Here is an 11,153-nt window from a genome sequence, read left to right as displayed (position 1 = left end):
ATTTCTTGGTTGGAAATATTAGATTTTGTCTCAAAAAATTAATTTGAATATTCATTCTCCTCTACTATATCCTCATTAATAAAATTATACTATTCAAATCATTCAACCTTGAGTAGCCTATGGCTTTGAGAACTCCCGAGATCTGAGACAGAAGTTCAAATTTGTCACATCTCTCTTTTTCGTGCTGCTTTTTCTGCTAGAAATGCCTTTCTCTGAACATATACCTCTTAACCTCCACTGTAAAAGTGTTCATGATTCCTTCAAGGAGATTTAGTTGCTCCTTCCACTATAGTACTTCACAGACTATGTCTAAACAGGTTTGGGGGATGGGATATTAAGAGTGGAATGGGCCGTCTCTTTCATTAATCTACATATTCTCTAGGGAAATGGCTGCAGTTCTATGCCATCGTCACTACTACAACTACCATAACTCCATCCCATTAGGGCCTAGCACTGTGCCTGGTCCCTAATAGATGCTCATTAAAGATTAGACAGAATGAATAAGTGAATAAATATTCAACGAATAAATCAAATGAAAGAGGCAGTTTTGTGAACCTTAACTCAGATTTCACCCATATGCACTCTTTAGCCTGAGTCAACGCCAGCAGTAACCTCCTCCATGTATACGACTTACTATATACTTCTAAACTGGGCCCTGAACACTTCTATATGTACAAGGGGAAGATAAAAGCAACCACTTTCAAGTCAAGTCAGCCCAGCCAGGAAAATCCACTGCCAAAGTTCCAGTGATCTCCGAAATGTCAATACTATGAAGGTGGACGCTAAGCTCAGCACACTCCACATTATCAAATTCCCGTTTGCTTCATGTTTTGTCTGGTCTGTCAGCACCATTTACTACTGAGCAGGTCCCTTATCTTTATTGATCACTTAATTTATCTTTTCTTAACTTCCCTTGCACCGTCTGGTGCCGTGTGTCCGTCTGTTGAGGCTGTCATGACTGGTTTGCTCTTGAAATAATAGGGGCAGCAGGTGGTGTGACTAAGTCGACCCATTGCAGAATGGGGGACCATTCCCAGTCCCTGTCTCAACCTGCCAGTGTGTCTACACCCTCCCAGCTGTTCCACATTAAAGCAGTCAACTGTGACTTTACAGTCCAAGTTTTACACAACTGTTTTTACAAACTGGGAAGAAAGTCTTTTGTCACAAATCCTTTGTCAGAAAGTAGAATGGGGGAAGAGAAAGCCAGTTCCAGACTTGGTGCATTTTAATGACTATGCAGATAGATGCATACTCCTTTGCTTTGGTAAAGGGGGTGTGGATGGGAGTGGGAGGCTGACTGGCAAGAGAGAGAACAGGCTGACTGCTTGCTCTTGGGACGATTTAGTAAGAGCAGCAATTGCTTTTTCAACACTAGTGTGAGCTTCAAACAGACCCACTACGCCATGAAAGCCCTCAGTCCTCTTATAAAGTGAAAATACGGGCAGTTAGTTAGATCCGTGTGTCTTGGGTTCAGTACTCTAGGGGCAAGTATTATGTGTTTGAGAAAATAGCAAGAAAATTATGCCTTTGGGACTCAAAAGCCGAGTGTGTTTATAATTTAGGGCTTGTAATCACATGTGAGAAAAAACAAAACAAAGCAAAAAGAACACAGGTTTGAGTCAGATCCAGACTCCAAACTTAAGTGACTTTGACATAACTATTAATGAGGTTTATTAAAATTTCTATTTCTTAAAACAGAACTCTTTGATATGACATTTACTCTATTAACTAGAAGCCGATTAATCAAAAATCTTTAAATAATTAAAATCTACCTTTCTCTCTCTCTCCCCTACTCACCCTCACCCCCATCCCATACACATTTTGGTTATAAGCAGAAAGCCAAGGGGAAAATGATTAAACTTAACATTGTGGAAAGAGTACATTAGATGAAAAGTCAGAAATCTTTCATTCTCTCTTGTTAATACTAACAAGCTGGTTGCATTTAGGCATAGCACTTAAGTACTGTGAGCTTAGTTAGTAAACTGTATTAAATGTAGTTTACATCTAAGGTTGTGTAGGTTGGGGAAGTAGATGGGAATTGGGGAGAGTGACAAGGAGAGTGGGACCATTGTCTTTTTTTCTCCTTATTTATATAGATCTGAAGGATGCAAATTTCTACTTTCTTTTAGGTATTAGAATTGCGCTGTTAGCACCTCCTCCCATGAACTTCTCCCTAAGGTGGAAGAGGGCTAGAGTCTGATTCCTGGGAGCCACTTCTCTCTCCTGGTTGTGTCGGTGTTAAAGGTTACTGTTTCCACAAGTACCTTCCTTTTCTTTTTCTGGTTGGCTGACCTAGAGGTCACAGGTACAGTATTCTCATTCCACCCTTCGCCTCTTCATCCATGTGGTGAGCAAACCTGGTTTCGAACCCCAGGTCCCATCTTCTAAATCAGAGATACTCATATGCGACCAACTGATGAAAATGTTTACGATTGGTCCATGATAATGAATGCAGACACTGTCATTAAGCATATAGAAATCTGTCCATCCAATCTAGACTAGATAAATTAATAAGCATGAAGCAAGTTCATGTTCCCATTAAAAACTCTAACTATTGACGTAGCCAAGAGGAATATGTATAACAAACACTAAATGTTTATATTGGAAAACAAGTAAGTGCTATAATCAAGATAATATCTATGGAACTAAAACAATATTTTCAAATTAAAACCAAATTAAGCAAAGGGAGGACATAATAAAATAAGAGTAAAAATCAATAAAATTAAAAACAAATTAATAGAGAAAATCAATGAAGTTAAAGCGGTTCTTTGAAAAAAATCAATTAATCAGATAAATTTCTAGCGACGCTGATTAAGAAAAAAAAGAGGGGAGACACAAATTACCCATATTGGGAATGAAAGAGAAGACATCAATATATGCCCTATAGAAATTAAAATGATAAGGTAATATTGTAAACATCTTTGTGCCAATTAATTTGATAGTTTGGGTGAAATGGACAAATTCTTTGACAGACGTAAACTACTCAAGAAGAAATAGATGATTTGAATTGTCTTTATTTATTAAAGCAATTAAATTTATTAATAAAACTTTGCCACAAATAATACTTTAGGCCTAGATGGGTTTGCTGGTGATTTCTACCAAATATTTAAGGAAGAAATATACCAATTTTATACAATCTCATACTAAAATAAAAGAGGAGAAAACATTTCCTAAGTAATTTTATGAGGCCAGCATTACCCTGATAGCAAGCCCTTCAGAGAAAGACATTATAGGAAAAAAAAAAAAGCTAATATCTCTTATAAATACTAACACAACGTTCTTAAAAATAACAAAATTTTACCAGATAGAATCCATCGATATGTAAAAGATTATAAATCATGAACAAATAGAGTTAATCTCTAGTCTACAGCCATACCACCCTGAACGTGCTCAATCTTATCTGATCTTGGAAGCTAAGCAGGGTCGGGCCTGGTTAGTACTTGGATGGGAGACCACCTAGGAATACCAGCTGCTGTAGGCATTAAAAAAAAAATAGAGTTAATCCCAAAAATGCAGGGTCGATTCACCATCTGAAAGTTAATCAATTTAATCAATCAGGTCAATGGACTCAAAATAAAACACCTGATAGTCAAATCAATAGATGCAAAAAAGCATATGACAAAATCCAACATCTATTCATGATAACATTTTCAGCCAGCTAAAAATAAAAGTGCACTTCCTCACCTTTATAAAGACCAACTATAGCTAACATTATATGACATTTTAAAAAAGGCAAAACTATAGGAATAGGGGCTAGCACTATAGGAATTGGAGGATAATTGGTTGGTGCTTACATGACAGCATATAGAACAAGACTTACTGAACTCTACATCTAAAAAGGTGAATTTTACTCTATATAAATGATACTCCGACAAACCTGATTTATTTTCTAAGTTTCATGGCTGACACCTCCTATAGAAATCTTTGGAACAAAACCAATATACAGGTGTGTTAAGTTCCCCTCTTAAGGAGCAAGTATGCTATACATTTAAACAGCTCCAGAGAACAGAAAAACATTGTTTCCCAATGATACATGAGAATAGTCCCCAAAATTTCACAAAGATAGCAATTAAAGAAAACTCCAAGTTCATGATTCTAGGTATAAATATATCAAATGAAATATTAGCAAACCTATTTGACTTATTTATTTATTTATTTATTTATTTGGCGAGGAAACCTTTGGTTGACCTCACAGATTGCAAGGACCTTATCAGCTTAGAATTCCTCATTTTTTAATTTTTTACACCTACAACACCTGGTCTTTCTAGGTGGTCTCCCATCCAAGTACTAACCAGGCCCGATCCTGCTTAGCTTCTGAGATCAGATGGGATCGGGCTTGTTCAGGGTAGCATGGCCATAGCTATTTGATCAATATTTTAAAAAAATAATGCACTACAGTCAAGTAGAGTTTATTCCAAAATTTCAAAAATATTTCACCGTAAGTCATCTATTAACATCTATTTCTAATTTTGAAAAACCTCAATAAACAAAAAAATATAATTTAATATGCACCTTAAATAGAACATTATGAAATATCATCTGAAATCTTTCTAAATAATGAAATACCAGAAGAAATGAAAATGAACATAAGTCATAAAAGATAAAGTCAAAATTATTACAGATTACATAACTGTCCATCCAGAAAACCCAAGAAAATAAATGCAAGAAATCCTGTCATGTGCTATGACATGGATGAAACTTGAGAACCTTATACACAGTGAAATGTCAGTTACAAAAAGATAAATACTGCCTCATTCTTATATGAGGTATCTAAAGTAGTCAAATTCATAGAAAGAGAAAGTCGAACATGGTTATCAAGGTCTAGGGGGAAGGGCAGATAATGGAAAATTGTTCAATATAGAGTTTCATTTTTGCAAGATGAAAAAGTTCTAGAGATCTGTTGCACAACAATGTGCATAAAGTTAACACTGCTGTACTGTATACTTTAAAATGATTTAAGATAGTAAATTTTATGTTATGTGCTTTTTTCTAACAATAAAAAATTCTATTGGAACTAATTAGACTATTTGTCTCTATTTTAATAATAATAATCTATGATTAGAAGGCAATAGAAAAGTAGCAACCAGTTGGAAACATAATGGAAAAATAGGTGCCAGTAGTAATGACAAGAACAGCGATATAATACCTCGGGTAAACCAAAACTTGCAGAACCTATTTAAAACAACCATAAAGCTTTACTGAAGAACATAAACAAAAACTTGAATAAATGGTAAGATCCAGCACATCCTTCAATGATGAGATCAATTATTATAAAGATGTAAATTCTTCTCAGCTTAATCTATAAGATAATAAAATTTCAATAAACATTGTAATTGAAAAATTTTAAACTCAAATACAATATTAATTATATCTAGAATATTAAGGTCTGAGAATAGTCTAGTCTTTGAAAAGGTATTATAATCAGTGTGAAGGGGACAGTGTTTGTTATGCTAGATGTTAGATATCAAAACACATTATATCACTATAGTAATTAAAACAGTGTGGCACTGTGTACTTTTATTATCAGAAAAGACAGGAAACTTTCATGAATTAAAAGATCAGAAACAACTCTGACATTGCTCTGAGTAATATTTTATTCTGATATATCTACTTGGGCAATGGAAACAAAAGAAAAAACAAACCGATGAAACTACATCAAACTAAAAATTTTTGCATATCAAAGGAAACCATTAACAAAATGAAAAGACTACTTACTGAATGGGAGAAGATATTTACCAATGATACACCTGATAAGGGTTAATCCAAAATTTATAAAGAACTCAGAGAACTTAATACCAAAAAAACCATCAACAAAATTAAAAGACAACCTATCAAATGGTAGAAGATATTTGCCAATAATACATTCAATAAGGGGTTAATATCTAAAATACATAAGGAATTCAAACAACACCAAAAAAACACAATGATTATAAAATGAGTAGAGGACCTGAATAGACTTCTCCAAAGAGAATATACAGATGGCCAATAGACATATGAAAAGATCCTCAACGTCTCTAATCATCAGAGAAATGCAAATTAAAAGCACAATGAGATATCATCTCACACCTGTTAGATTGGCTATCATCAATAAATCAACAAACAACAAATATTGGCGAGGATGTGGAGAAAAGGGAACCTTTGTGCACTGTTGGTGGGATCACAAATTGGTGTATCCACTATGAAAAACAGTATGGAAGTTCCTCAAAAAATAAAAAATAGAACTACCTTATGACCCAGCAATTCCATTTCTGGGTATTTATCTGAAGAAATCCAAAACGTTAATTCAAAACTATATATGCACCCCTATGTTTTTCGCAGCATTTTTTACAATAGCCAAGATATGGAAGCAACCTAAGTGTCCATCAATAGGTGATTGGATAAAGAAAACGTGATACTCATATACAATGGAATATTACTCGGCCATAAAAAAGAATGAATTCTTAACATTTGCGACAACATGAATGGACATAGAGTGTATTATACTAAGTGAAATAAGTCAGACATAAAAGAACAAATACCATGTGATTTCACTTACATGTGAAATATAAAGAACAAAATAAATGAATAAACAAAACTGAAACAGCCTCGTAGATAGAGAAAACAAATTGTTGGTTGCCAGATGGGAGGGGAGTTGGGAGGCTGGCTGAAAAAGGGGAATGGATTAAGAAGTACAAATTGGTAGCTACAAAATAGTCACAGGGATATAAAGTAAAGTAGAGGGAAGATAGTCAATAATATTTTAATAACTATGTATAGTGGCAGGTGGGTACTGGACTAATTGGGGGGAAATTACTTCATAACTTATATAAATGTCTAACTATTATGCTGTACACCTGAAACTAATATAAAATAATATTGAATGTCAACTCTAATTGAAAAAAATAAGTCAGAAGCATACCTAAGTATATAATAAATTTAATATGTGATAAAGATGACTTTTCAAAATAGTGAGGAAAAGCTCTAAGATCTAGTATTCAATAGAGCTAGGACAACTCGCTCATCATTTGGGGAAAAAAGTTATACTTTATTCCTTATAATATATATGAATAAATTTCAAATGCTTTAATTATTTAAATGTAAAAGATAAATAAATGATCATAGAATGAAAAAGGACTTTATGAGGTTGACTTCTGATGCAGATCTAAAAGGAAATGTTGACAGATTAAAGTACATAAAGTTAAAACTTCAATGAGAAAAAATTATAAACATTATTAAGAGAAGTAAATGACAAGAGAAAACACATTTGCAATATGGTAGGCCACCAAAAGAAAAAAACTTTCTACAAATGAATGAGATGAACATTTAGCTAAAAATATAGGCCAGGAACAAAATGAGGAATTCATAATATAATTCATAGAAATAGAAAATACACATAAAAAAAGATATTCAGCTTCATCAGTAATCAAATAAATATAACTTAAAACTGGAAAAGTTTTTTAATTTTACAAATATTACCCCTAGTGTTCATCTTTGTTATGCTGAGGTAGATAGGAATTCACACAACTTTACCAGGGAATAATTTGATAATACCCACTAGAAATATTTAAATTTTTTTGATCCCACAATTTCCCTGCGATATCTTGGAGACATTACTTAAGTGTGCAATCTGCAAGGAAGTTCATTAGAGCACTGTTTATAATTGTAAAATTGGAAACAGATGAAATATAATAGGAATTTGGTTTTAAAAATTTATGAATGTACATGCAATTGTACAATTATATCCTTTTCAACCATTAAAATGATGTTGTAGAAGAATATTTAACACCATAGAAAGATTTTCAGGTATAAAAGCAGGTGTAAAAAAGCATTTGATAAATTAACAAAAAATACTTACAAAGCAAAAGGAGTGTAAGTATATAGGCCAAAATGTTAATAGCGATTTTTTTTATATTTGTATTATCTAAATTTTCCAGAGTAAAAATTTTCATTTAAAATTGATCCAATTGGTTTTACATTGTTATCCTGCCTGGGTCATTCTTATGTCACAGAGTAACTGTAATTATTATCTTCATATATATGTGCTTCAGTAGGTCAAGTATGGGCCATGTTCTATCATATTGTATTTTAATTATTCGGCTAAATATCTGTCTCCAGTAGAACATGATCTTCTTCAGGCTTCTTCATCTTCGATATGCAACACAATATCTGGCATATGTGAACAAATATTTAAATTGGGAAAAAAAAGGGGCAAAAAAACTGAGCTGATATTTCACCCAAAAAACAAGTTGGGGTGACAAATAAACACATGTCAAGATGGTCACTTTTATTTATTAAAGAAATACAAATTAAAAATACAATGATACATCACTTCAAACCTATTAGGAAGGCTAAAAAAATTTAGATGACAATACAAAGTACTGGTGAGCAATGAACTCTTGTATATTTCTGGTGGGAAAGCAAAATGGGAAGCAACTTTGGAAACCTTTGGTAGTTTCTTATAAAGTTAATTGTACAATTACCATAAGACTCTGCAACCCTAGGCATTACTCAAGAGATATGAAAACATGTCCACACAAAGACTTGTATTGCCCAAAACTGGAGACAATGCAAATGTCCATCCACTGGTGAATGTGTAAACAAATTATGCTATTGAACACCATTCAGCAATGAAAACTAATAAATTATGGATGCATGTAACAACATGGCTGCATCTCAAAAGTATTAGTTAAATGAAAGAAGCTAGACATACATGGCTACATCGTATATGGTTTCATTTATATGTCATTTTTGAAAAGGAAAAATAGTATCAGAAATCAGATCAGTGGTTGCCAAGGACTGGGAGTATGAGATGGATCTAATTACAGGAGGGCACAAGAAAACTTTCTGAGATGGTGACATCTTCTATATCTTGATTGGTTACATGACTGTATACATTTTTACTTATCAAATTGTGTATGTAAGAAGGGTGAATTTTACTGTATGTAAATTATACCTCAATAAACCTGATATATAAAAATAACATTGCTATACACAATGCTCAAAGTGTACATATAGACATTACATGTGGTGAATTGCTATTTTACTCATAATTTAAAATTTTTGTTATGATTTAGGAATGACAAAAGTTGTGACTATAATAGCAATTCTATATATTAATTGCCTGTAGGCACACTTTCAATGAACTATATATAGAGTTTTGTAATTCTTTACCTGTGATATTTGTTTTATTATATTAAGGGAAATGTAATTTTATATCTGTTTAATAAACACTTTGATTTGTGTTTTCTATATCTTTGCTTTGTTTCAATTGCCTAGTAATTTATTCTTATTACATTTGACAAATTTATATCACAGATAGTTCTAGAAGCACTATTCTAGAGACAAATGTAGAGGCCTGTGTGTGTGTGTTAGTTGTTTCCCTTGTAATTAGTTCATGTAACTGCCCAACTTGCAGACCCAATCTTCTCTTTATAAGCAGGTAAGAATTCTAGAAATTCCACTGGGTCTCAAGTACAAGATCATTTTCCAATACAGCTCTATTGGCAATCTGTGACTAATTCTCAACTTTTTCCGAAATTGGACGGGAAAAGGTATGACTGGCCACACCAAACCCCGACATGAAGATCCTGCCAGTTTTAAAATCCTAAGATTCTACTGGAGATTTATTTAAAATAAAAAACCATGTTCAAGTTGATTGGTCGCCAGGGTCAACACACAGAGAAGTCTCCTTACCAAACCCAGACAATTTTTGCCAGTCCTGGACACTTCCCTTTAACTCAGCCAATGGTTCACAGATACCTACTCTCTATATAGCGCCCCCTCAGCTCTATAAGAGGGAAGATGTACAAGGTAGAGTCTGTGCTATAAGATGTATATAACTTATCATATAAGAAAAATTGCTTTTCAAAATGATGATCTCAAAGCCAATAAGATTCAGAATTATCAGGAAATAATTATCAAATTATAAATAACAAATTATTGTGTTTTCTTTCTTAGGTGCCAGAAATGTTAGAGATTTTATACTTAAACGATAGTCAAAATAAGTAATTTTTTCCTTAATTTCAGTGAAGTAAGCATTCATTAAGCCAAACATCAAATTCCTCAAGGTTTTCACTCCTATTGAAGTTTACATTGCCATTTGAAACTGGTACCCAAAATGGATAAAAGCTCTACTTCCAAAGGGCCGGATCAACGTCTGCAAAGCAGCCACAGGCAATGAGACAGTTACCTTCATTTTGATATTACTGTTTTCACTCTTTGTCTAAGCGTTTTTGCTTAATTTTTTTGTATTTACTAGTATACATATTTATAGGTTTTCCAATTGAGATAATAAATATAGCATTAATTTCCTGGTTTGTTGATATTTTCAAGTAGTGGAATACAAGGTTTATACAGCGTTCCTAATTTCTAGGCTTTTACTCTTCTGAAATGTGAAAGGTCAGGACCTTAAGGATAATGATCTAAATGATTTTCATTTTGAAACTAATAGTTTAAAACTCAACCATCTATAAAGAACTTCTTTCTAGAATTTTTTTTTTCCAGGATAAGGTCTGACTTTAGAGATGAACCTATGTACTTCCATTTATTATAAAATGGGAGTTGTATAATTTATCCTATTTCTTTTCGTTTAAGCCAAATAACTTTATCTCTGGTTCACAATTACTTAACCCTTCCTCTGAATTATTTTTTTTCCCACTTCTCATTTTTCTGCCTTACAAGTTTGTTTAAATTGTCTCAGAACTTCTGTGGAAGTGAGCAGGTCTACAGTACTCAAAAGTAAACTTATTAAATTAATAATGGCAGTTTAACAACAGTTTCCTTTAGGTCCTTACTCTCTTTTCACTACTATTTTGTTTAATTACTTAGATCTCAAGATCTTTCGAGAGCCTAGATTTATTTCTTTTTATAAAATTCATGTAGTATATAATCAGGTAGAAATATTTATTAAGGTAAAAATGAATATTATTCATTCTTTCCTTCCTAATAAAAAAAGAAATGACTTCTTAGGTTTTCAAAAAATATAATTTTTTTAAACAAAAATTAAAAATTTACAAGCAGCCAAAACTAGATGGTAGGTAATAGTATTCCTCAAGAAAATATTCTAAAAATTTGAAATTAGTCTTTAAAAACAAAAATTCAAAACATCATATAAGATATTTGAACAACGTGAAAAATAAGCAACATGTTTTCTTAAAGACAGCATCAAAAATTTT

At 32.7% G+C, this 11,153-nt stretch overlaps 2 pseudogenes; one reads left to right on the top strand and one right to left on the bottom strand.

Annotated features, from left to right (window-relative positions):
* Positions 1–3,362: 3,362 nt before the first annotated feature.
* LOC120610498 (uncharacterized) lies at positions 3,363–3,481 on the top strand (annotated as a pseudogene).
* Positions 3,482–4,243: 762 nt separating this feature from the next.
* On the bottom strand, positions 4,244–4,362 carry LOC120609640 (uncharacterized; annotated as a pseudogene).
* Between the last annotated feature and the right edge of the window lie 6,791 nt (positions 4,363–11,153).

The sequence above is a fragment of the Pteropus medius genome, unplaced genomic scaffold, assembly GCF_902729225.1.
Source record: "Pteropus medius unplaced genomic scaffold, Ma_sr-lr_union100, whole genome shotgun sequence".
Lineage (NCBI taxonomy): Eukaryota > Metazoa > Chordata > Mammalia > Chiroptera > Pteropodidae > Pteropus > Pteropus medius.
This window is presented reverse-complemented; position numbering and strand designations above follow the sequence as displayed.